Source organism: Leptonychotes weddellii, chromosome 13 (genome assembly GCF_054177405.1).
Source record: "Leptonychotes weddellii isolate Sample4059 chromosome 13, ASM5417740v2, whole genome shotgun sequence".
In the NCBI taxonomy this organism is placed as follows: Eukaryota; Metazoa; Chordata; class Mammalia; order Carnivora; family Phocidae; genus Leptonychotes; species Leptonychotes weddellii.
Window position 1 is genome coordinate 76,332,208 of NC_138381.1, and position 24,984 is coordinate 76,357,191.

The following is a 24,984-nucleotide window of genomic DNA, read 5'->3' on the forward strand; positions in this document are numbered from 1 at the left end:
CACCTCATCCATCATCCCTGTCGGGCAGGGCTGACGCGAGAGTGAAATTCAATAAAGTGTACAAGCCTCCAGCGGGGCGCCTGCCTCTGGGAGACAGGATGGAGCTGTTTCTCCTTGCCTTCTTGCCCTCTTGCTTAATTTTGGAACCTGAGGGGTCCCTGCAGGGAAGTGGTTCAGTGGAGAAATCCCCCAGCTGGTGTTCTGCACGCACACTTTGGGGTGGGTGAGGCGGGCCCCACCTGCTACAGCATCTTCCCCGTGACCCCCCGTTGCAAGCTCTGGACCTGAGGACCAGCCATGGCTCAGGTGTGGCCTGCAGAGGGCTAAGAGGTGTGGTGCCTTTCAGTACAATTGAATACAATTGAAATACTCTATTCTCCAGAAAGCACCACCACACCACAGCCTTCAATGGGATTATTCCTCACTCTGTCTGAAAAGGGGAGACAATCAGAGCAAGGTTAAACAAGTGCTTAACAGCCCTCCCCTAATCCCTGGGTTGTGATCAATCCGGCAGCCTCTAATCTGGGCTCCTTCTGGATCTGCCCGTAAGGCTTCTTGAGGCCTGAGATGTCACCTCAAAGCAGGGCCTCAGGACATACACACTCCAGAGTTCCCACCTGGGACCCAGGCCTCCCTCAGAGAGACCACTTCCGTGGCTAAGGCTTGGCGCCTTCCTCAACGGCGGGCTTAGAACCTCCCTGTCTCACGGAAAGAGGAAAGAAAAATTGCCAGGACACCTGAAACGGACCCTCCCTGTCCTGGTCTCCTAACTCTTCTCCCTCCGAAGCGGCTGCTCAGAGAAAGAACACCCTCCACCCTCCAAAGCCCCTCTCGGAAGCCACGGTTTATGCTGTTCACATTCTCTACTCACTTGTCCCCTGACCCCCTCAGCGGCCCAGAACTGTGCTTGAGATGGAAAATCACTTTTTTAAAAAAAATGCACTCATCAGGGGCGCCTGTGTGGCTCAGTCGGTTGAGCGTCCAACTCTTGATCTCAGCGCAGGTCTTGATCTCAGGGTCGTGAGTTCAAGCCCCGTGATGGACTCCGTGCTGGGTGTGGAGCCAACGTAAACAAATATGCACTCGTCATCAACGGATACACGGAAAAACAAAATGAGGTCCATCCACACAATGGGTATTATTCAGCCGTAAAAATGAATGAAGTTCTAACACGCGCCACCACATGAATAAACTTGGAAACATGACGCTAAGTGAAAGAAGCTGGTCACAAAAGGCCACACAGTGTATGATTTCATCTCAATGAGTTACCCAGAACAGGCGAACCCACAGAGGCAGAAAACAGATTAGTGATTGCCGGGGGCTAGGGTTCAGGGAGCAACGCGGAGTGACGTCTAGGAGTGATGAAAATGTTCTTAAACTCATGGGGGAAATGGTCACAGACAGCTGTGAATATACAGTTGACCCTTGACCAACACGGGGTAGGGGGGCCACCCCCACCGAGTAGTGGAAAATCCATACCTAACTTTTGACTCTCTAGAAACTTAACTACTAACAGCCTGCTGTTGACCAGAAGCCTGACCGATACCATAAACAGTCAATTAACAGGTATTTGGTATGTTCAGTGTATTAAATACTGCATTCCTACAATAAAGGAAGCCAGAGAAAAGACAAATTATTAAGAAATCAGAAGGAAGAGAAAAAATACATTGACAGTCTGTCTTGTCCTGTATTTATTGAAGAAAAAAATCCACATATAAGTGGACAGTTCAAACCTCTGTTGTTCTAGGGTCAACTGCACTGAAAATCACTGAATTGTACACTTTAATTGGATGAATTGTATGGGATGTGAATTAAATCCCAATAAAGCTGTCATGCAAAAATACGACTATTTGTTGGGTTTTTAAAAAGATTTATTTATTTGAGAGAGAGAGAATGCAAGTGGGAGGAGGGGCAAAGGGAGAGAGAAAATCTCAAGCAGACTCCCTGCTGAACACGGAGCCCGACCTGGGGCTCAATCCCACACCCCAAGATCATGACCTGAGCTGAAATCAAGAGTCAGACGCTCAACAGACTGAGCCACCCTGACACCCCCAAAATAAGACTATTTGTAAACAACCGAGTAAGGCTGCTGGAAGAGGCTCTGAAAGGGAGGCTCCCTCTGCCCCCCGAGCCCTGTCCCCTGCCCACTACTCCGCAGCCCCCTTGATGGGCAACCATCACTCAAGGGTGCCGTTCCACCCGGACCAGCGCTGGGAGGGAAAGCAAGGGGACACGGCTCTCCCTAGCCCTGGAGGACCCAGAGGACAGGTGGTGGCCCTGGGCAGAAACCGCTACTCCACATCTTCAATCCCCCCAACCCTGAGGCCAAAGGCAACAACGCATCAACCTCCAGTTGGTGAGCCGGACCCCAGCAGCACCCCCGGTCATGTCAAGGACAAAGCCTGGGACCTGAGCGGGAGGCCACTGCAGGCTGGGGTCTGAGGCCACAGCGGGGCCAGTGCGGACAGGGGGACGATGTGAAGGCCGGGTCGGGGGCAAGTGGACAGCAGAAACTGTCAAACAGGCCAGATTTCACCAGCAGCTGCCTCTGCCCACATTACAGGGTCACAGGCTTTCTACCCAGCCAGGTATTTTAGAAGTCCTTGTCTTATGTCAGCCTCACCACCCCAGGCTGACCATACATTTCAAGGGGGCAACCTCAGCTCAGGTGACCAGCCGGGGGAATGGAGCTGAAGGGGCTCGTGGGGGCCAGGAGCACAGAGGAGCTGGTCAGGCCTCTCCGACGGCCCCCCTGAGCCTGGCTGCTGCATCAGCGCAGAGGGATCCCCAGCATCTCCTTCAATGGGCAGTGAAATGGGCAAGTGAGGCCACCAACGTGCGTAAGCTGGGCTGCCTCAACTCATTTTATTTCATCCTCCCTCGACCCTGGGAGGTGACATTTTACGATTCCCATTTTGCAGAGTCTGACAAGGCTCAGATGACGACAGCACTGGGCAGAACCCAAGTCCATTGCCTCTAGGGCTCGGGACCTCCAGCCGGCACCGACCTGCTTTGCAGACCACACGAGCTGGGCACAGACCACCTGCCCTGCTGGGCTCAAGAGGCCCAAGGGGAAGCAGGTAGGTGAAGGAGCGGAGGCTGAGCCAGGTCCACCAGCAAGGGTTGGACATCCGCAGGGCAGGGGACAAGGCAGGACAGAGAGGGTACAAGAACACCCCTGGGTGTCCCCGAGGGCCAAGCGACTGCCCTCAACTTTCCAGAAGCACCTTCCACAGGTGCCAGGACAGACCCCAGTGGGGGCCCAGTGGATCTGGGTGTGGCCCTTGGAAAGACCAGGCTCTGCCCCTGAGTCCCCTGTGTGCCTCTGAACACATGTCCCCTCACCCAGCCTCCTTGGGGATCAGTTTCCCTATGATCTTGTGATATACTAAAAAATACATATTTGGTCTTTGCTTCCTTTTCCAGGCACAGAGTTCCTAAAACTCTTGTGATTTCCTGAGTGATAAGAGTGTTTTTGTGCTAACGAGCTAGAGGCTAAGCTCCCCAGCCCCAGGAGGGGAGAAGGGGCTGGAGGCTGAACTAATCACAGTGGCGATGATTTAATCATTTGTGCATAAAAACCCTAAACAGCAGGGTTCAGAGAGCCTCCAGGTTGACATACGTATCTGGGAGGGTGGAACTCTCCAAAATCCACAGGGACAAAAGGGCAGGACTTGGGGTCCTTCCGGACCTCACCCCGCACACCTCTGCATCTGGCTGTTCATTTGTATTCTTTATCACACCCTTTATAATAAACCAACAAACATCAGCAAATGCTTCCTGAGTTCTGCGAACCATTCTAGCAAATTAATCCAACCTGAGGCAGAGGGAGGGGTGTGTGGGAACCCCAACGTTGCAGCTATGTTGGACAGAAGGCTGGGTAACCCAGACCCGCCCCTCGCGATTGGCATCTGAAATGGAAGGCGGTTGCGGGGCTGAACCCTTCCCCTGTAGGGTCTGGGCCAGCTCCAGGCAGCTAGCGTCAGAACTGAACGACATACAAGACACCCAGCTAGTGTCCACAGATAACCGGAGAATGGCTTGGTGTGGAAAACCCACACATGTGGTATCAGAAGTGTCGCTGAGGGGGCGCCTGGCGGCTCAGTCGGTTGGGCATCTGACTCTTGGTTTCGGCTCAGGTCGTGATCTTGAGGTTGTGGGATCGAGCCCTGCGTCGGGCTCTGCGCTCAGCTCAGAGTCTGCTTGAGATCCTCTCTCTCCTTCTGCCCCTCCCCCCACTCGTTCTTTCTCTCTCTCAAATAAATAAATCTTAAAAAAAAAAAGAAAGAAACTGTCGTTGAGTAGAGAAACAGTTTCCTTCCGTGCCTTGTCGGAAAACTGAAGGACGGGCCTTGCGTGGCCTTCAGGAGGCTCCTGGCTCTGATCATCTCAGGCCCTGCAGACACTGGGGCTCCAGAGCAGCGTGGGGCCTCTGACTCACGCACATGGTAGCAAACATCACACCCTCTCCCTAAAGGCGAGATCAGGGCCACGCCATCTCTCCTTTCTTCTATCAATATACACCCGCAGAATCGTAAATACATGAAAATATTTACATGACCAGATTAACTCCTGGGTCCTGCGGTTGGCTCAAGCAAACATGTTTATCTTTCTGTCAAACAACACTCTTAGAGTCATCTCTTTTTTGGGGTGCTGGGACTCACTCGGCACTCGGGTGAGGAGGGAAAAGTAGCGGGCAGGGGGTTGCCCAGGGGGATGCTGAGAGCCACGCACCAACCTCGGGGTCAGAGAGAACCCCCAGGTCAGAGGCTGACCCCTGTGGGAGTCAATTATCTTGGCTCCAGACCCAGGCTACTGGCAGCGGCCAAGCTTGCTGGACAAAGTCACCCCTCTGGTGACAAGGGGAGCTGATGGTGGCATGGTGCCCGCACCTGCTGACAGCAGCTCAGCACTGCCATCTTGAGAAATCCTACTTTCTCGGGCATGCACCCACACGTACGTCCTGGTTTTCCAGGCTCGGTTAAAAACACACACACACACAAATCTTTCAGGTATGCACTCAACAAAGCAAGACGTCGTGATGTTGCCATCAGCCTGTCCCCTCCTCCCCCCGCCTCCGACCTGTCATCCACACGAAGCCAGAGGAAGCCTTTTCTAATCCCCACATCAGAGCGTGACATTCCTGGGATGAAAGCCGCTCTGCTCCACGCTCCCCCTCGGCTCTCAAGAGGACATCCCCACTCGTCAGCCAGCGCATGACCCCCCGAACCCCCACCCCCCCGGAACCCTGCTCCTTCCCTCCGCTCAGCCTGGCCTCCCGGCACGCCCCGCTCACCACACTCACAGTGGGACCCACGGTGCCTCCTGCCTCCACGCCTTCGGGCAGGCTGTTCCCTCTGCAGGGATGGCCCTCCCCGCTTACGCCAACCCTACCCCGGCTGGCGGGTGAACTGGGCATTGTGCAGGGGGAACTCAAGTACTGGCGCCCCTGAGAGCTTCCTCCCTGGGCTCCCCACCCTGTTCCCACAGGCGGGTATCACAGGCACCTCAGGCACGTACAGACTCTGTCCGCTCCAGTGGCCGATGAGCTCCTGAGAGTGGGGGCCAGACCCGATTCGTCTCAGCTCCCAGCCCACACTCGGGGTTCAGGACGGATCTGCACACAAGCGCCCGCTCCAGAATAGCCGTGGGGCAGAGGCCCAGACCCCTCCTCCACAGGACTGGCAGGGCCCCCTTGCGACAGCTGCCCCCTCCCCATCTGCAGCCAGCAAGCACGCTGGACGACGGTATCACTACGTGTGACTTCTCCCTGCGCTGGCTCTGCCTGCCCCAGCTCTCGGCCTTTGTTCACCGAGGCCGCAGACGGGAGCGGGCTCACAGGAAGCCACTTCCCGGGCTTGGCGATGGCACAGGAACAATATTGTATTCACGGCGCACTCACAGGATTCTTGCCAGTTTCCCAACTTCTATCCTTGTCCATGAGAAGTATCTCTTGGGCACGGGTCCTGTTCCTCGCTCAACGCCAGCCCCAGGTACCTGCTCCTGCGCAGGAAGGCAGGAGTGAGGAGGGAAAAGGGACAGGGAGCAGCTGGACCCCTTCCCCCGCAACTCCAGCCTGGATGAGGGTCACTCTCTTGGCTGAGCGGTGAGGACCAGGGGAGCAGAAGATAAACAAAGCTGTGCCCTTGACAGGAGGCTGGATCCGGGCAGGGAGGAAGCAGAGGGGAAGACAGGCATGAAGCTCGAGAAAGCCACGTTGCCACCTGCGCCCCAGGACCACCTGGGCCCAGCCCTTGTCCGCGGGCCTCTCTGCAACAGGAGCCGGGCCTCGGGGAGGGAGATGGAGCAGGCTGAGGATGCTGAACTGGGCCACAGTTCTCAGCACAACACACCGTCCCTCCCACCATGCGGTTATCCCTGGGATTCCCGCTGGGGCTACTGGCCATCCCCCTTTATAAGCTACTCTAGGGAGTGGTACAGGGGAGCTAGCTACTTCCAGCAGCCAGCCCTTCTGTGCAACGTCCCGACAGACCTGCACCCCCCTTCCTCCCTCCTCCACCGCCTGGGCCCCCAGGCACACGTGGGCTTTGGGAGGGAGTCGGCAAGGAAATCTGTCTTTCCACGCACGGCTGGTGGCGGCGTGGCTGGGGAGGTGTTCTAGCAGCCTTATTTATAGCCAAGCACCCCGTCCGCACACTCTCCAGTATGTACCGCCTGCCTGCCTGCCACTGGGGCTTTTCAATCCGCAGCTATATTTATCCCCCGAAGCCGTTGGGATAATGGCGAGGCCAGAAATAGCCTTGGAGACATTCACGTGAAGATGATGGGCAGGTCCCCAGCTCCCGGGCTGACCTCGCCCCCCACATCTGCCGCTTGGCAGTGGGCAACAGGGAACAGCTGGTCAGGCCGGCGAGGCAGCTGAAGCCAGAAGGGAACCACATAATCCCTCACTCCCGGCCGGCCTCGGCCCTCCGTTGCGATGCAGGGGACAAGTCCAAAGCAACGCATCGCAGCTGCCGGGCTGCAGGGAGACCAAAAGTGACGCGAGCTCCTGACGGACGTCAGCACGTTAATCAGTTCAGAGACAGAAGGGAGACTCAAAGGGAGCGGGCACGCAGGCTCTGTGGTTCCCGGACACACGCTCACAAAAAGCAGGTCACCCACACACCAAGGTCGCAGGGACACGCCCTCCCGTCCTCCCCACCCCACCCCGCACCTGGACACGAGAGCACGGCTCATAGTGGAAGCGCGTACACGGTCTCCCACTTCCCTGGCCACTTCCCCCCTCCTGGAAGGGAGGACGACTTGGAGACAACCTGGCTGATTGGGGAAGAAGAAGCAGACACCTTAGGGGAACCGGTGGGCTGCTGGTGCTCCTCAGCTTCAGTGTCCTGGAAGAAGGACTCGCCCTCTGGGATGAAGGACAGGTACTCATTGGAGCATCTGGTGTATTAACAGAGGAAGGGCACAGAGTGAGGCTGGAGCAGAGAGAAGGCAAAGGCACCAGCTGACTGCCTGATTTCATAGGAGAGGGGGCATTTTGGTTGAGCTTTGAAGGATGCATGGGAGTTTACCAGGAGAGAAGGGGGAAGGGCACATGGACCAGCATGAGCCAGTGGCTTTAGTACTCACAGTGCATGGTATGTCTGGGGAATGGCAAGAAGTCCCAGGGGCAGGAGTGCAGGGTCAGGGGTGGTGAGATAGAATCAGGCTAAGAAGGCACTGGGCCCTATCACAGATCTCAGGAGCAGGGCCTTTGAGCACATGAGATTGAGGAGACTCACCGGCTGTATCTGTGGCCTGAGCGGGGTGTCCTCTGACAGGGACTCCGGGCTGGTCCCTGACACCTCCTCCCTGCCTAGATCTTTAGCCCCTGGCCTGACTTTTGTCTGACTACCCTTCCCTCCTTCCCAGGGGCCCTGGCCCATTCTGGGCCTCCCCAGGGGAGCCCAGGGCCCTGTTTCCCCAGGAGCACCTCCCCACAAGAAGGGAAAGAATCCCCATTTGTGGAGTGACCAGAGAGCCAGGTGCTCCCCTTGGAGCACCCTACACAGGACTGTTTAACTGCAGTCAGCAGACAAGATAGACGTCACAACCTGTCCCTTCCACAGATGAAGACATGAAGGCTCCAGGCAGCTGAACCCCCTGCTCAAGACAACACCACAGTTGGTGATGGAGTCGGACTTGAAATCCAAGGTTTGTCTCAACTCTGTGTTGGTGGACTTTTATACGGCCTAACTCCCTTTTGCCCACCCAAAAAAACTTTTTAAAGAATGGAACCCCATACCCTGTGGACTCCCTTCAGCAATCAGGGCAAATGACAGGCCTGGGTGCTCTCTAACTCTGCCTCGCTGTCTGGGCAGGTGCTGGGCTGGTGCTGCCAGGCTGGGGAGCTTCCACTCTGCAGGGGCTCCAGCCAGGGGAGGGAGCAGGCCTGTCTCTCTGCCTGGGGCCCGGTGAGGGTGGGCCTGGGGAAGCTTCCGAGGATGCCTCCAAGCACGGGGCTGGTCCTCTGTGGGGCTTCTGGTGGGGATCTGGGCTCCTTCCTCATGGCTGGTCGCAGGGCAGGAGCCAGGGTGCAGAGAGGAGCAGGGTGCACCACCATGGGGTTGGGTCTTGCCTCCCAAGCACGGCAGCTTCTGAATTGCTCAAACCACTCCTGACTCCCGAGTCCTGACTCCAAGGACTCCCTGCGTGCCTGGGCTTCATGCCTCTTGGAGCTGGAGCTGCTCCAGGGCCCACCCTGCCCTACGCCAGCCCCTCCGGGTGAAGAAAGAGATTCGCAGGGTACAAGGCACTGATAGCTGACGGGAGCTTTCCCCAGGGGTGATCAGAAGACAAAAGGGGGGGCGCCTGGGTGGCTCAGTCGTTAAGCGTCTGCCTTCGGCTCAGGTCACGATCCCAGGGTCCTGGGATCGAGCCCCGCATCGGGCTCCCTGCTCCGCGGGAAGCCTGCTTCTCCCTCTCCCACTCCCCCTGCTTGTGTTCCCTCTCACGCTGTGTCTCTCTCTGTCAAATAAATAAAATCTTAAAAAAAAAAAAAAAAGAAGACAAAAGGGGGCACCCTGAATGCAAATTCCATATCCTTCAAAACATCCCTGACAGAGCACCTACTGTGTGCCCAGCACCTACTATGTGCCCAGCACCCACAGTCTAGGGAAAAATAATGATAACAGCTAACACAGACACAGCCCTTCCTGAGCACTGTACAGAAGTCACTGGTCTACTTCCCATGGCAACATGCAGTAGGTCCTAATACCGTCCCCATCTTATAGATGGGGAAACTGAGTCTCAGAGAGGTGAAGGGACCTGCCCCATCTCCCAGCCGGGATCTGAACCCAGCACTTTAGCTGTGGAGTCTGCATTAACCACCACACTACCCGACTCTCCATGTCTATCATTATTTTTTTTTAAAAAATGCTCTGTAAAATGGGACAGCCACTTTGGAAAAGTCTAGCAGTTCCTCAAAATGTTAGAGAAAGACAGAGTTACCCTAGGACCCAGTGACTCCACTCCTAGGTACATACTCAGGAGGAATGAAACAGAAGTCCGCACAAAAACCTGTACATGAACGTTCACAGTGGGATTATTCGTGATTGCAAAAAAAAAAAAATGATTGTGGTGGGAAAAAAGGTAAATGTCCATCAACGGATGAGTGGATAAACAAAACCTATCCATACAATGGCTATTACTCGGCCAAAAGAACAGTGAGGCATGGACACCTGCCCCAACCTGCATGAGCCCTGCAATCATGATACAGCGTGAGAGAATCCGGTCACTAAAGGCCACACGGTGTCTGATCCCATGACACGAAATGTCCAGAGCAGGCGAATCCATAGGGACAGAAACCACACCAATGGCTGCCAGGGGTGTGGGAAGGGAGTGACAGCAAAGGGGTACGGGTTTCTTTTCAGAGTGACAAAAATGTTCTAAAATTTTCTGACGGTTGCATAAGTCTGGGAAGATATGAAATATCATTGAATTGTACATTTTAAATGGGTGAGTTGTATGCCATATAAATTATATCCCAGGCAAGTTGCTAAAAAATCACCACGCTAGGCAAAAGCAGAGGAGTATAAGCCCAGGGCACTTGGGGAGACAGAGTAGGGGGAGTCCCATCTGCCTGTGGGAGGGGCAGGCTGGGCAGCCCTGGTCACCACCCGGTGGCATTCTGCCGGCTTGCCACTTCTCCAAGCCAGGCCTGTCCCCAGCTTCCTGTGTCAGACACAGGACTTAGGGGCCAGCACAGCATGGGCCATTCTTTGGTAGGAGAGAGGACTCGGGCTGCCTCACCTGGGGCAAGTGCGTCCTCAAACACCCCCTTCAAACTCTGCCTCCGCAGCTCCAGAGTCCCCAGTTCCAGAAGCCTTTCCTGGCCTCAGAGACAGAAGGAACCATTCACTTGCAAGCCCCAAGCCCCACACAGATGTGGATCAGAGGGCTCTGCCAACGAGGGGCTCAGCCACGGTCCCCAGGCAGCCACAACCCCTGGGATCCGTGGCCAACTCTGATTGCTTGTGTCAGGCAAGAGATGTTCATTTAATGAGCACCTACTAAGTGCCAGGTGCCGTGTGAGGTGCTCTACTCTGGTTTTCTCATTTGCTCTCTTTCCTCTGGTCAGTCTCCAAATCTAGGCCATCTCTGCGAGATGCTTTAGTGGTTGAAGAAAACCTGGCCCTGACCTCAGATGTCCCCTTGAGGCAGGAGTGGAGCGTGGGACGGGCTGGCCCTGGGGCAACCCGTCATGTAAGAGCTGTCCCTCCTGCTGAGATGCCCTCTCCTCTCATCCTCACCTGCTCGGTTCCATTTTCATAAGCTTATTCACGGTAAAGCACTGGGGAGTGAGTGCGCGGTGTTTCCCAAGAGTATTTGGAACGTGAAGGAGGCTCAGCTCCGCTAGAGGGAAGAGGGGAGGCAAGGCTCTCCTTCCAAGCCCCTCGAAGCACAACTCGGATTTATGTTTACCTCTGACACACAGCACAGCTCAGGCATACAGAAGGTGCTTAATACATGTTGGTTAAATGATGGCCCAACCTCAGGCCATGCCTCCCGTCTGGGAACCCACCTCCTAGAAAGCTGCTGGCTGAGAACAGACCAACAAACCCCCTTTCTTCGGGGAGACGGAGCCCAGAGGGGAGGCATGAATCCTGAACCCCATCAGCTATGTGTGGGAACTGCACCGAACCCCACTTGCGCTAGAGGAGGGTCTGACCGTGAGAAGCACGGCAGGACTGCGGGGAGATCCCTGGCATACCATGTCAGGCTGCGGCGCACGGTAGGGAAGGACGGAACTCGGGAGCATGTGCCTGGGTTTCCTTGCCGTCCTCCCCCCTCCTCTGGCCTCCGAGGAAGACACCAACCAAAGGACAGAAGCTGGCCAGACACCCAGCCCACGGGGCCTCGTGCCTCTCTTCAGCGTCCAGCCGGATCTCCCACCTCCGGGCACCGCGTTCTTGTTAGCCCTGCCCCACGGTCACCTGGGGTCCCAGGGCACTGACCAGAGCCCGGGGCAATGAGAACTGTTTCTGCAGACGGCCCGTAAATCAATCAGCGGAAGCAATTTCCAAGTTGTCATTCCTCACTGGTACATTCGTTGTGATGGGGACAGGGCAAGTGAAAAGGCGGGAGGAAAATTCAAACTGAATCTCCCCCCTTTGGCCTTAATAGATTCAGCTTCTCCAAAGAGAGCCAAAGCAAAATCTCTTTACCTTCCTCAGGCAACCTTCACGCTAAGGAGTCTAAAGACGACACCCGGGGCGCTTGGGTGGCTCAATTAGGTTATGTGTCTGCCATAAGCTCAGGTCATGATCCCAGGGTCCTGGGATCGAGCCCTGCATCGGGCTCCTTGCTCAGCGGAGAGCCAGCTTTTCTCTCTCCCTCTGCTGCTCCCCCTGCTTGTGCTCACCCTCTGTCAAATAAATAAAATCTTAAAAAAAAAAAAAAAGACGATACCCAGATCATCCCATGCAGAGCTGGGAACTTGACAGGCCTTGCTCTGTATCGCAAAGGCCGCAAGTGACTTAGAGCTGGCCATTAGAGGAGGCTTGCAAACTAAAAAAAAAAAAAAAATGTCAGCAACCTGTTAGCTGCTCACAAAGAAGCACACAGCAGTCCCAGCGGTGAAGTGCAAGGTTGCCCCTCAGTGAGTATAATCAAGGTCAGGGTGCGGCTGGGTCCTCACTGTTTAAGCAAAACCTGCTTTAGGTGACAACTGTAGGGCAGTGGGATTCCAGCCCCCGCCCACCCTCCTGATCCCCTTTGTTATAAGATGGATCAGGGACTTAACCAAACCCCCGCGGTGTGCGGACAGAGTCTGGCTTGGGTTCACTGGAGGGTGCAGAGGCTGCTCAGTGCCTGACCTTGGATCTCCTGCATGTGGACAGCTCCCCACTGTCACAGGGGCATCTGGGTTCACTTGTCTGTCTCCCCTGAACTGTGAGCTCCTCGAGAGCAAGCACATCTTAGCTCTGGCCTGGCACTTGGTAGAAGCTCAAAAAAGGCTTCAATAAAATGCATGGGAGCGTTGGCTGATCTACCCCAGAGCTCAGATGTGGCCATCAAGACCCCTGCCCAACTGAGGTCAAAACACCAGCCCAGAGAACGCAGTGGAAGGCCCAGTGTGCCCAGAACTGTCCACTTACGAAGTCCCGAATTTCTGCTCGCCAGTGGAGTCTGCCATGACCCCATGCTCAGCTGCAGTGTCTGGGGCCAGTCCTTCTTCCCTGAGCCCTCAAATCCCTGCACATCCCCCGCCCAGAGCCGTCCGGCAGATCAGCTACAAAACCACTGGTCGTGGGGCCGGACGCCCGAGTCTTGGCTCTGCCGCAACCAGATTGCCGTGTGACTTTGGGCAATAACTTCCTTTACTGGGGCTCAGTTTCCTCACAGGTTAAGTGAAAAGGCTGACCTCCTGAGTCCTTCCAAGTCTGTGAGAGCCTGTTCTCTACAAGCCCACACAACAGGGATCGCCTGATTCCTCAGTGATCCCTTTAGGCTCTACCTTTAAGACATGCCTGGAAACCACCTCCCTCACCACGTCCACCGCCGCCAGGCTGGCCCAGCGTCCACCACCTCAGGCCCTGACAACGGTCTCCCCGTTGGTCTCTCCGCTTCCTCCCTCCACCCCACCCAGTCCATTCTCAGCACCCTAGCCAGAAACCCTCCTTCTAAAGCTCAGTGGGATCCTGGCTCTCCTATGCTTGAACTCCTCAGTACCACCGCATCCTGCTCGGGGTCAGAGTCAAAGTCTCAATAAGACTCGCATGGCCCTGCGGGATGTGGGCTTTCATTACTTCTCCAACCCCTTTCTTGTGCTACCTGTCCCCTCCCTCCTTCCCTCCAGTTTCTAGGACATCCTGGACAAGCTCCTGCCACAGGGCCTTTGCACAGGCTGTCGCCCGCCTGGATGCTCCTCCTCGAGATAAGCTCCTGGCTCTCTCCTTCACGTCCTTCAGGCCTTTGCTTAACTGTCCCAACTTAAGAGGCCTTCTTATTTATTTATTTAGCATTAATCCCCATCTGACAGTCTTTGTTTATTGTGTGTCTTCCCACACTAGAGTGTATGCCCAGGAGGGCCAGGATTTTATATGTTGTATCATTCCTTTATACCCAGCTCCCAGAATAGTGGGTACTGGCTAAATACTGAATGAATACATTGACTACAATATATTGAATGGATACATTTTGATCATCTGCAGGTTGGACCATGCTGCTAAAGCGAACAGTCTGGGGCCATACAACCTCCAGCTTGATTGAATGGCATCATCTCAGGAGTCCTTCTGAGAATCCCAAGCTCTGGACACTGTCTCCAGGAATCAAAGTGATTTCTCTAGGCAGGTTTGCAGCTCAGGACATGTGTGGAGGAACAAAGCAAGGAAATGACCCAGAGAACACTGACCGGACCTGGTCCCAGGAAGTCTGAGGGTCAGTTCATAAGCAAATGCTTCCAGGTGCCTCCTTGTAGGGCAAGATGAGGTTACAAACATGGCCTCGGTGAGGGCACTGGACACCGTCCATGGGGAAGTACAAGAGACTCCAGCAGTGGGCTCGTCCTCAGAACAGAGGGAAGGCCGAGATGGGGAAACGGGGAGCAGGATGCAGCCGGAAGGGGGGCTGCCAGTGCCGAGGGCCTGTGGGCAGAGCTCCAGGGGAGCCCCAGCTGGGACAGGGTGGGTGAGACGGAGCCATTGGCCTCACGCGGCCTCAAGGAGGCGGAGGCGGCTTCTCGCCCTGGCCCTGCCGATCCCGGAGTGCGTGAGCGGAGCACACTCAAGCCCGGCTCTCTGAGAGCCCTGGTATCCTGTGCGAACCTCAACAGGTGACAGGGAGCAGGGACCAGAAACAAAGCTGGAGGAATGCACTGTTCCACCTGGCTGAGAATAAAGTACACTCTCAGGAAGTGCAGCACCTAAGTCAACAGGCAAAGCCAGGGACTGGGCACGGAGAGGCCCCTGAGATGCGGCAGAACAGAGAGGCGGGACAGCCAGAGGCCGGCAGGGCATTCTGCACGCAGGCGGGGGCGGGGTGGCCAGCCCAGGTCCTGGGCAGCGTGGGCTGTGTTTCAAGGTGCCACACGAGAAAAAGAAACATGGCTGCGGGAAGTCGTGGGGGGACAGGTGGGGGACTCAGATCCCGCCCAGCTCTCTCCCAGACACGGCAGGGGAACAGCAAAGGAAGGCAGGAAGCGGGCAGCATCTTTGCTGTAGGACACGACGCAGTGTCTGGGAGTCCTGCCTCCTGACCGTGAGCTCCTGCCCCTCCGTGCTCATGGGTGCAGCCTCCCACTCCGGCTAAGCCATCCAACATGCCAATCATCGCAGGCCGGAACCCCGAGCCGCTAACTCTCCCATCTGCAGCTGGGGTGCCTGCAGGCAGGGTTAAGCTTCTGCAGGTGAAGGAGAGAAGCCCCCGCCCTGCCATGGGCCTCCAGCCTGGGCCGAGGGGAGGCTGGGAGGCCAGCCTGCGCGGTGGGGACGGAAGTGTGTCAGTGCTGCTGTGGGCTGAGGTCCTGTCGGAGGCATCGGCTCTCTTCCTCCACAGGAGGAGATAGTGACCTTGCTGAGACCTCACAGAGACAATGGCAGGAAGCACCCCTCCCTGCGAGAGCTGGGGGAGTCAGGGAGGAAGTGATGACCCAGAGCCGGGGCCTGCAGACCCTCCCCACAGAGGGGGCCGTCAAATGCTAGAAGCTCTGAGCCCCGGCTCAGAACGGCAAACATCTTCACCTTCCACCCGGGTTGGGTGGGTGCCTGAGGGCAGATGCTCTCCCCGGCGGGGACCCCCTCTTTCAGGCAGACCCTCTCTGCAGATGGCCCTGCGTCCAGGCCGAGCAGATGCAGAACACAGCCAGACTGAGCTGAGGCACTCCAGCTGACCCCTGCCCTGCGCCCACCCCACCCCCACATCCTGGAAGGAAGGGCTCCTGTTCCTTTGGAGCAAGGAGCTCCTCTAAAAATACATCCTGCTCCTTAAGCCCTTTCGGAGATGAGGAAGAGACTTCACATTCTCAGCCGTGGGGAAGGCCTGCCTCTCCCCAACCCTCCCAACGCATGCCAGCCGGGGCCCAGTGGTCCGGAGGCCTGTCATGGCCACAAACTCCCACGGGGAGCTCAGAGGCGTGTAGGGGCAACCATGATCTTCCCCTCTGCCAACGCAGAGGTGAGACCGTGGGGTGAGTTTCTGGCAACACCAGGGTATAACGTCACGCGGGCGGGACTCCTGCCTCTTCTGTTCCCAGCTTCGTGCCTGGAACCCCAACATGGCACCTGGTCTATCCTGGGGACACAGTAAATGTTCGCGGGATAAATGAGTAAAGCAGAGGAATTCCTGAGCACACTTGGGGCTAAGTGGGGGCCCCCAGATAAGATGGACACAAGGCCACCATCTCTAAAACCCCGTAACTGGGGGATGCAGTTGTTCGGAAGGAAAAGAACTGCCTTCCGGTGGAAAAGGAAACAGGAAGCAAAGTTGCTGTTGTCAGAGCTCAGGCCTCCGGGACAGAGGAGTGCTCACCAGGGCCCCAAGGCCAGGGCGACCTCCTGCGCCCTGCGGTCCCCAGCCAGCCCTCTGCCACACCCACCCCAGCACTGAGGCTCTGAGACTCTCGGAGAGTGAATTAAAACAAGACAACAAAACAAAAATACAACAGAGCACTCTCTCTTCTTAGCACTTGGAGGCCTTTTTACAGCAACTGAAAAGAATGAGCAATTACAGAGAAAACAGCCCGTGGTGCCAACATGGAAACACAGGAGTGAGGGGGGCACTCGGCAGAGGCCTCGTCTGCTGTGCCCTGTTCCCCAGAAAGGACGGGAGGCCCAGGGGCGGAAAGGGGCTTACCCGGAGCCCCAAGCAAGGAAGGGCGGAGCCTGGGCCTCATCCTTTGGGGAAGCCGGGGCCATATTTGGAAAACCATACCATGTGCTCCAGGGTCTAGACTTGGGGTCCAATCCCAAGCCCACCCCTGACTAGCTGTGTGACCTTGGGCCAGACACTTGCCACCTCTGAGCCTCAGCTTCCTTGTGTAAAATGGGATCCTAATGGATCCGTGTGCTTACAGAGCCAGTGTGTTCACACTGTGTCCAGGGAGGAGCACCAGTGTCACCCCCCGGCCTCTTCACCCCGAACATCCATCCTCCTTGTCCCCAAAGTTCAGACTGGCTGATGAGCGTCCAGGGAGAGGGGTGTGTTGGAGTTTAGAACAAGAGAAGGCAACACCACTTTCCCTGCTCTACCCACCAAAGACCTCGGCATGACAAGAAGGGGACGGGGCGAGGCCTGTGTCAGAGACTTGGGGACAGGAAATGGGATGAGATGGACAAGAAGCCCAGGGGGACCCAGGGCAGGAGAGAAAGGCTAAGCACTGGGATCCCGCCTAGGCCACCGCTAACTCTCCGGAGGACCTCAGACGTGTCATGCTCCCCCCCACCCCCGCCCAGCCACTCAGTTTCTCATCCGGGGAAATGCTTACATGAAAACACAGGCACGTTTTGGTCCGTGTCACTGACTACGGCTTGTGGGAAATGCGGCAAGGCAGCGCCCAAGCCCCTGCCCACTGCCAAGGCTTAGGAACTCTGAAACTCCTGTCCTGCCCTGTTTACTGAGAGTGGGGATCCCAGGCTGGGCCAAGGGCTCCAAGAGAAGAGAAGAGAGGTCCCTCAGGGCATACTGTACAGCAGAGACTCACAAGGGCCATCCAAACGGGTTGTATCGTATCTGGGATCTTAAAGAACCACGGAAAGAACATCAGTCCTACCTACTTAGTGAAGAGCAATCAATATTTGCAAGAAGGAGGATCGATTAATACAATCTACCCCATTAATCAGATAAAGTCAGATGTTTAAGGAAGAGGAAACAGCAAGAGAGCCCCTGCACCCCCAAACTCCAAAGCTAGTGGGCGGTCCTTACCAGTGGGTCCGTGTGAGAAGGCTCCCTCGATGTCCTGCCACAGGAGGAGGGACGACTCGCTAGGCACACTGAAGGGTGTTGGGGACCAGGACACACGTGTCAGCATCCTGCAGGGAGAAGCCAGTGGGGAAGAAGGTGAGACACCAGCTGCTCTGGTCACTCAGGGCAACCCAGCTGGGAAATCGACAGGGCCCGGCCTCATCCTGAGCAACGCCAGAGACAGGAAACCTAGCTATGCCGAGGGGAGAGGACAGGGGGTGCTGGGCTGAAGGAGTCTGCACTCGACAAACGGACCCGTCTAGGATGCAGTCCCAGAGGCTGATGCAGTCGACACTGCCCAGGGCTCCCTGTGCTTCAGAAGAGAACCAGGACCCACACCCCCAGCACACAGGAGCTTTCTCAGCACTGAAGCCCAGCTCGGCCTCAACCCTGAGATTTTTCACCTATCAACCTATGGGACTGCAGGACCCCAGGCTGCAGAGGGAAGGCAAACAGAAGAGAAGTAGGGAACGGCAGCCTAGAGCTCTTGGCCACCAGCCGGGAGCATCCTGGTGCCCGGGGCGGGGTCAGGAGCAGCGTCACGGGGTGATGCAGACAACGCTCTCCTTCCCATCAAGTCCCTGCAGTTGGGCGTGTGTAACTGGAGACCCACCTCCGCCAGATATCCGGAGGCCAGAGATGAACACGCACAACATGATGGAAAAGGTGGAGAAATGGATTTCTGGGGAGTCCCAGGTGCAATCAGCCTCCAAGACATCAGAAAATTCACAAGCACCACTAAAGCCGCCACCCAACCCGGGGCTCCCACCATGGCCCACACCTGCAACTCAACACATGCTTGTTTGTCTGACGCACTTGCCAGACCTCATACGGGGCCCAGGTAGCGGGCAGCGGCCAGGGAGGCTTTCCCCTGACCGTGACCAGAAGGTAGCCCCCCCACCAACCCGCCGCAACTGCAGGCTGTAGAAGTCATGGTTCTTTAGGAACCAATCCTCAGCTCCAGAGAGACCCCCGCCAAGAGCTGAGGCCAGGCCCCAGCGGCTCCAGGGACACCAGCCTAGGCCTGCAGGGTCTGGACAGAGGCACAGGCAAAGTGAGGGGCATTCCGTGGAGGCTCGGGATAGCAGAAGTGATCAAGTGCCAAATGAGGGCACAGGCAGTAAGAGTTCAGAGGAGGGAGAGAATCTAACTGGGGATGGCACAGCAGTGGGAGGTGTGGCTGCGAGCAGGGGAGACCAGCTTTTCACACGCCCACCCTCCGCAGTGCAGGCCCACACTCCCGGAGGAGCCACGGCCAATTCTGCAAAGTCCTCTTCGGGCCGGGCCTGCAGGAGTTGAGGCTCCGTCTTGGCCGTGCACCTGTCCCTCCTGTCCACAGCCACACCCCCATATACACGCTTGGACCCGCAACGCACAAAATGTCTCAGGGGTCCCAGGTCCCCCGCCCCCGGCTGGGCATGCAGGGGAGGGGGAGAAGGGGGGAGCTCCAGCTTCTCTCCTCTACGTTCCACCGAATTCCACAGCTCACTGCATGCACACACGCCCTGGCTCCCTGTGGTTTCTCCGTTCTGTTTCTTCGCTTCCACCACAAAACCTCTAAACCCAGTGTGAGGTCAGTGTAAGTCTCCACTGCCCCCATCTCCACAACCCCCCCCCCCCGGCTTTTCAGAGGTAAGGAAACCTGCGGGGAGGGAAGGGCCTTTGCCATGGTAACACACCAGTCAGTGGCAAGCCGGATTCTGAAGGCCGGCCCCCCTCCACTCCACCAGGACGCCTCTGGTGGGTGAGAAGGTCAACTGTGACTCAACCCGGCAGAATGAGATCTGCGGGGGCTGCGAGAGAAAAACGCGCACTCCTTACAGAGAGGTGCACCGTGGGGAAATCATTTTTCTGACAAAAAAAGCATTTAAAGTCCAAAAAGTGAATGCAGGATCTGCTTAAGGAGTGAGTCGGCTCCTCGGGGAACCTCTAGGGGAGGTGGGAGGGGAGGGGGGCACAAATCATCACTGGAATGAAATCGGAAGATATTGCCAGGTTTCCTCCATGACCCCTCACACGAAAGGCAAAAAGTCCACCAGCCCATCCCTTAGGGAAGATGAGAAATCACAATAAAACACAAGCCGTTGCTGAAAGCTGTTGCATGCACCTTCCATGCACACCTGTCGTTGTTGTGGTCTGGGGGGGGGGCGGGGTACGGAAACCAAATAAGACGTGGTGGTGTATTTGTTGCTGATGATCAGGAACAGAAAGAAAACATGTTACGCCTTTAAGTTTTTCTCCCCAGTTTTATTGAGATATAATTGACAAACCAGTGATGTATTTAAAGTGAATGAGACAGGATGTTTGACACACCAGGGAGGGTTCCCACCATAGAGTTAATTAGCACATCCATCACCTCATAGAGCTACGTTTTTTTGGGAGGGGGGAGGGGGAGAACACTTAAGTTCTATCCTCTTAGTGAATTTCAATTATACAATACAGTATCATCAACCATACTCATCCTGTTACACGTTAGGTCCTCTCCTTGACGTTTCAAAAGCTAAATCTTCATTACGCCTCCTGAATGATTTGGAAAATGGCCGGGGGAGGGGGTGTGTGTGGGAAAAAATAAATGAATAAAACCCACCTTTTGGAGGAGTCAGAAGGGCTTCCCTGAAAATTTCTCGGATCCTTCACTGATTTCAGTTAGTGGACACGAATTAGTAAGTGAATCTGTTTCTCTGTACAACTTCTATTAATAGGATATCGGTCTCTTCTCATCCCCACTAAATAAATGTCAAACAAACACTTAAAGAATACTGGTTTGATGGGGTGCCAAGCTACTAGCTTGCCCAGACGTCTGTATGTCTCAGGCATAAGTTCCAAACGAGTGGGTGGTGTAACTGAAGTTAAACACCGTGGTTTCCATCCCCCGTTGACATGGAGACCGGGAGGCAGAGGAGCGTGCACAGACGGACAGATGCGGAGGGTGGGGGGTACCACGGCCCACCACGCGGGCTGCTGGCCCAGGCCGGGCCGCCACAGCCTTTCCTTCCTTCCTGACGCACGGCTCCTTGTTATTGAGATACAGTCTGCAGGCCATACGTTCATCCTTTTAAAGTGTACAATTCGGCGCATTTAGCGCATTCACAAAGCTGCACGGCCAGCCGTGCTCTCTAGTTCCAGAACACTTCTTTCAACCCCGAAGAGAGACCCATACCTTTTACCACGCACTCTCGGTCCCCGCTCGCCAGACCCTGGACAACGCCAACCTGCTTCTGTCTCTATAGATTTGCCTGTTCTGGGCGTTCCATACAAATGGGTATGTAACACGTTGCCTTCTGTGTGTCTGAGCATCATGTTTTCCAGGGTCATCCATGCTGTAGCAGGGGTCAGCGCTTCCTTCCTTCTTATGGCCGAGTCATAGTCTACTGGAAGAACATCCCATGTTCTGTTTATCCATCCACTGGAGTTGCTTCCACTGTGGGGCTATTGTGAACAGAGCTGCTATGAGCACCCACAGACAAGCTTTTGTGTGCAGGTGTGTTTAATTCTTTGGGATCTATACCTAGGGGTTCCTAACGTATTAATAAAATAACTTAAAACAAGCAATATGTCTGTATTTTTGAAAAGATAAAAAAGGTGCAAGGTGAGCATGAGTTTCAGTCTTGTCCCAGTTCCTCGCCTCAAGAGGCCAAGAGGCCAATACCAATTCTGGGTTGATTCTCCCAGAGGCAGCCTACACACACACGGACACACATGCACGCACACACGAGAAACCCGGCAACCAGGGAGGCTGGAGTCAGCCTCAGATGCTTTAGAAAGAGCAGCCCAGGGTCCAGTGCACGTCCCATCTGAAGCCCCTGAGCAGAGAAGAGGTGAGGCGGCTGGGTGGCTGAGGGGAGGCCTGGGGCTGGCGGGCTCTGCCATCTCTCAGCTCTGTGGCCTCGAGCAACTTAACCTGTGTGCTTAACCTCCCTGGGACTCAGCTTCCTTCTCCATAAAAGAGTGCTGACATGGGTACCCACGTTACAGAACCGCTGTCAAGAGCCGAGGAGCTCCGGAGAGCAAGCGCTAGGCACCGTGCCCGGCCCACGGTAAGTGCTCAGCGTCTGCTGCGCTGTGGTTTGGCTGCTGCTCATCCCTCTGACCCGGTCCTCGGCTTCCCCATCTGGAAGATGGAGGCGGGCACCTCCCACGCACAGTTACAGCGTGGAACACACAAGACCCCTGGGCCCAGCGTGCTACCATTTCTGAGTGGCCGGCGCTCAGGAAAGTCAGACCAGCTACACTGCGTCCCCGCACCCGGCGTCAGGCTCCAGGCTCCAGGCCCCTCCCCAAGGAGATGCCAGATCTCCCTGCTCCCGCCTGCAGCTCTGACTTCTCCCAGCTGAGCTCCCCACACGCGCCCTCCCACATGCACAAAGGAGGAGCCTGCATCTTGGACCCCACACCTCGGACGGGTCTCTGGATTTCTTATTTCTTGCCGCCCCACCCCCAACACCCTCCTTCCAGATCCTTCTCTCTGCTTTCTTGACAGACACTGTACTCTGGAGCTGAGCTTCCTTCTCTGAATCCCAGACTGTGGAGGCAGCAGGGAAACCCTCAAGGACCTTCAAAGTTGAGAGCCCTCAAGTGAGGAAGGAAGCATTAACAGGGCCATCAGAAAGCTGTTAGGAGCAATTTTCCTCCCAGGGGCAAAAGGCAAAGCAGAGGCCGAGGAAGAAACCCGGACCTGGGAAGGCAGACCAGGGAAGAGAAACTGAACAATACTTCCTTGGGCGTGCAAAAGTTCACGGGGGAGAAAACCAGTGCGTGCGCGCGCGCACACACACACATGCACACACTCACACGCACACACACTCACAACAAAAAGGAGAAATTCTTAGCCCGCAGCAGTTGGTAGCATTATGTAAAATTCCAAGCCCACAAAAATATCATTTGGATGATAAAAAGTTAAATTTAGCTAAGTACAGAGTGACTAATACTATGAGGGACAGGCAGCACCCCCAGTTGCCTAGAGCTGATACAGCTGGCTTCTAGAAACTTTTGACAAGTAACCAGGGCCTGGTGCGGCACAGAATAACAGATTATATAATAGGGGGCACAGCCACTAGCGATACAAAATAGACCGTGAGCGCGGCAGCCTCTGGGAGGGAGGGGACAGCCCTGCTCTGGCTTGAGCTTCTCCAGCAGAACCTCGCCTCCGGAAGCCCGGGCCGCAGGCATCTGGGCATCCAGAGGCATCCGAGGGGAGCCAGGCCTTGGAGGGTGTGTGCGAGCGGGCCCACCGGCCTCTCTGCAAAGATCTTTTCCCAGAGTGGTTGTGGCAGGTGGTTACCGTGGCGGACCCAATGAGCCGCGGCCTCGCGCAGTCCCGGCCCTCTGAATCTAGTCTGGCCCCAAGCCCCGTTCTAACCGACAGAACGGGCTGGAAGTAGCCCTGGGCCAGGTTCGGGCCCCAGCCTTGAGGAAGGCCTGGCCAAGAACTGAAGGCAGAGAGACTCAAACAGATATTTGCACACCTCTGTTCAGAGCAGCAACTGTTCACGAAAGGAAAAGGTGGACAGCACTCAAGTGTCCATCCACGGATGAATGGATAAACAAAACGTGGTCCGTCCACACAGTGGAGTATTGCTCAGTCTTAAAAAGGAAGACCATTGTGGATGAGCCCGGAGGACACAAGCCAGTCACAAGTGAACAAATACCGCGTGGTTCCACCCACCTGAGGTACCCCGAGGAGTCTCGTTCACAGGGACAGAAAGTAGAAGGGTAGGCGCCAGGGGCTGGGGAGGGAAGGAAAGTTATTGTGCAACAGGGACAGAGCCTCAGCCTTGCAAGATGACAGAGTTCTGGAGGTGGGAGGGTGGTGAAGGCCACACAACAGAGTGAATACACCTAATGCCACTGAACTGGACACTTGGAAATGGCTAACATGGTAAGTTTTATGTTGTGTGTATTTTACTACAATAAAAAATTAGATTAAAAAAAGGAGGCGGAGGAGGAGGCCTGCATGCTTCTGTGTTTGTGTGCTGGGGGGAAGCAGCCACCATGGAGGAAGCCCAACTCTCGGGAGATCCCCGAGCTGTGAGAAGCCCAAGCCAGCCCCGGGAAGAGGGGATGAAGAGGGGAACCACCGTCCCAGCCAAGAGCTCCAGCTGATAGAGCCCAGTGCCAACCCTGACTTACAAGCCATGGGAGTGGGGCCATCTTGGAAATGGATCTTCCGCCCCCAGGCAAGCTGTCCCAGCTGACACCAACGGAGCAGAGATGAGCTGTCCCCACCAAGCCCTGCCCAAATTGCCATGGTGTGAGCAAATAAAATGGTTGATGTTTTAAGCCACTAAGTTGGAGAGCACTCTGCTGCAGCGATGGATGACTGACACAGCGGTCAGGATCTCCAATGGCTTTGGGGGAAATGTCTGTTCCTAATGTGAGACCGATGCAGGTCTTTCACGTGCTCACAGGTGAGTCACAAAGACAAGGCCTGAATAAGTCCCAGGAGGAGACCCCTTTTCTACTCCCGAATCCCAACAGAACACGTGCTGAAATCCAACAGTTGCTGTGCAGGCCGGGGGTCTCTCCAACTATCCGTCGCAGCAGCCAGGCCTTCTGCTCACTGACTCGACCGTCCTGTCCAGGGCAGAGATGTGTACGCTAAGCACGCAGATGCTCCCTGTGGGGGGGGGGGGCGGGCAGGGGATGACCCCAGGGATGGGGCTGAGACCAGAGTTCTCGCTGGGCTGGCTCTGGGTGGGTCAGTTCCCTCCTCTGGGATCCATTTCTCCATGTGTCCAGTGAGGAGGCTGACCTCTACGGGGCCTCTCCATTCAGCCCCAACATTCTGCAACCTTCTAGTTTCGGCAGAAGGGAGTGCGGGAATGTAATCCGGAACACTGAACACAGGCCAGATGACCGGTGCCAGGATTTACCAGGCGGGCACCCACACTCCTCCAGCTCTGCTTCCTGAGAACCCCACTCTCGTCTCTGTGCCCATCACAGACCGTTCCTTCCACAGTGCTTCCTGTGCCGGTCTGGCGCGGTCCAGTTTCCTCTTCCTAAGTGATATCCGTAGCCCCCAGACTCAAGGTGGGACTGGAGAGTAGTTCTGTGAGTAGGGGAATGCACACCCCTTCCAAGCCTGGCCCCTAAAATGCCCACGTGATCCTCAACGCCCTCTGTCTTCACTCACCAGCCAGCTGACTGCCCAGGTCCAGGGAAGGACCCCAAGGGAACCCCAGGGGTTGGCAGAAACACCACAGGAAAGGATGCTGGATCCCCGAGTCACTGCATGGAGGCCACCCCCAGAGCATCCAAGTCAACTGCAAAAGTGAGAACAAGCCTCTTTATTGGGATAAGCCACTGAGACTATAATAATCACCAACCCAGTTAGCAGTTCAGGGAGATCAGATATCGACCGGTTCTGCACCAAGCAAGCACACGCTAAGCCCATGATGAGAGCTTCTTAACGGATCCAAGCCCCACTCATACTACCTGCTTCCCAAAACCTTACAACCTAGGTTCGCATCCCCCAAACACTAGATGAATAAGGAAAGAAAGAAACCAAACAAGGAGAAAACCTAAGACTCCTGAGGACAATCTATAAGCAAATGAGTAAAAATTTTAGCTGTGTGCTTCCTG

At 55.8% G+C, this 24,984-nt stretch overlaps 1 protein-coding gene across 2 annotated transcripts in view; it reads right to left on the reverse strand.

The window, feature by feature from the left end:
* The window catches only part of PITPNM2 (phosphatidylinositol transfer protein membrane associated 2), a 133,945-nt gene that overhangs the window by 85,777 nt on the left and 23,184 nt on the right, over positions 1–24,984 (reverse strand). For both annotated transcript variants that reach the window (XM_081802358.1, XM_081802357.1), the window contains exon 2: positions 17,365–17,471. The gene's annotated coding sequence lies outside the window, so the exon portion shown is untranslated. The remainder of the gene's footprint in view (positions 1–17,364; positions 17,472–24,984) is intronic.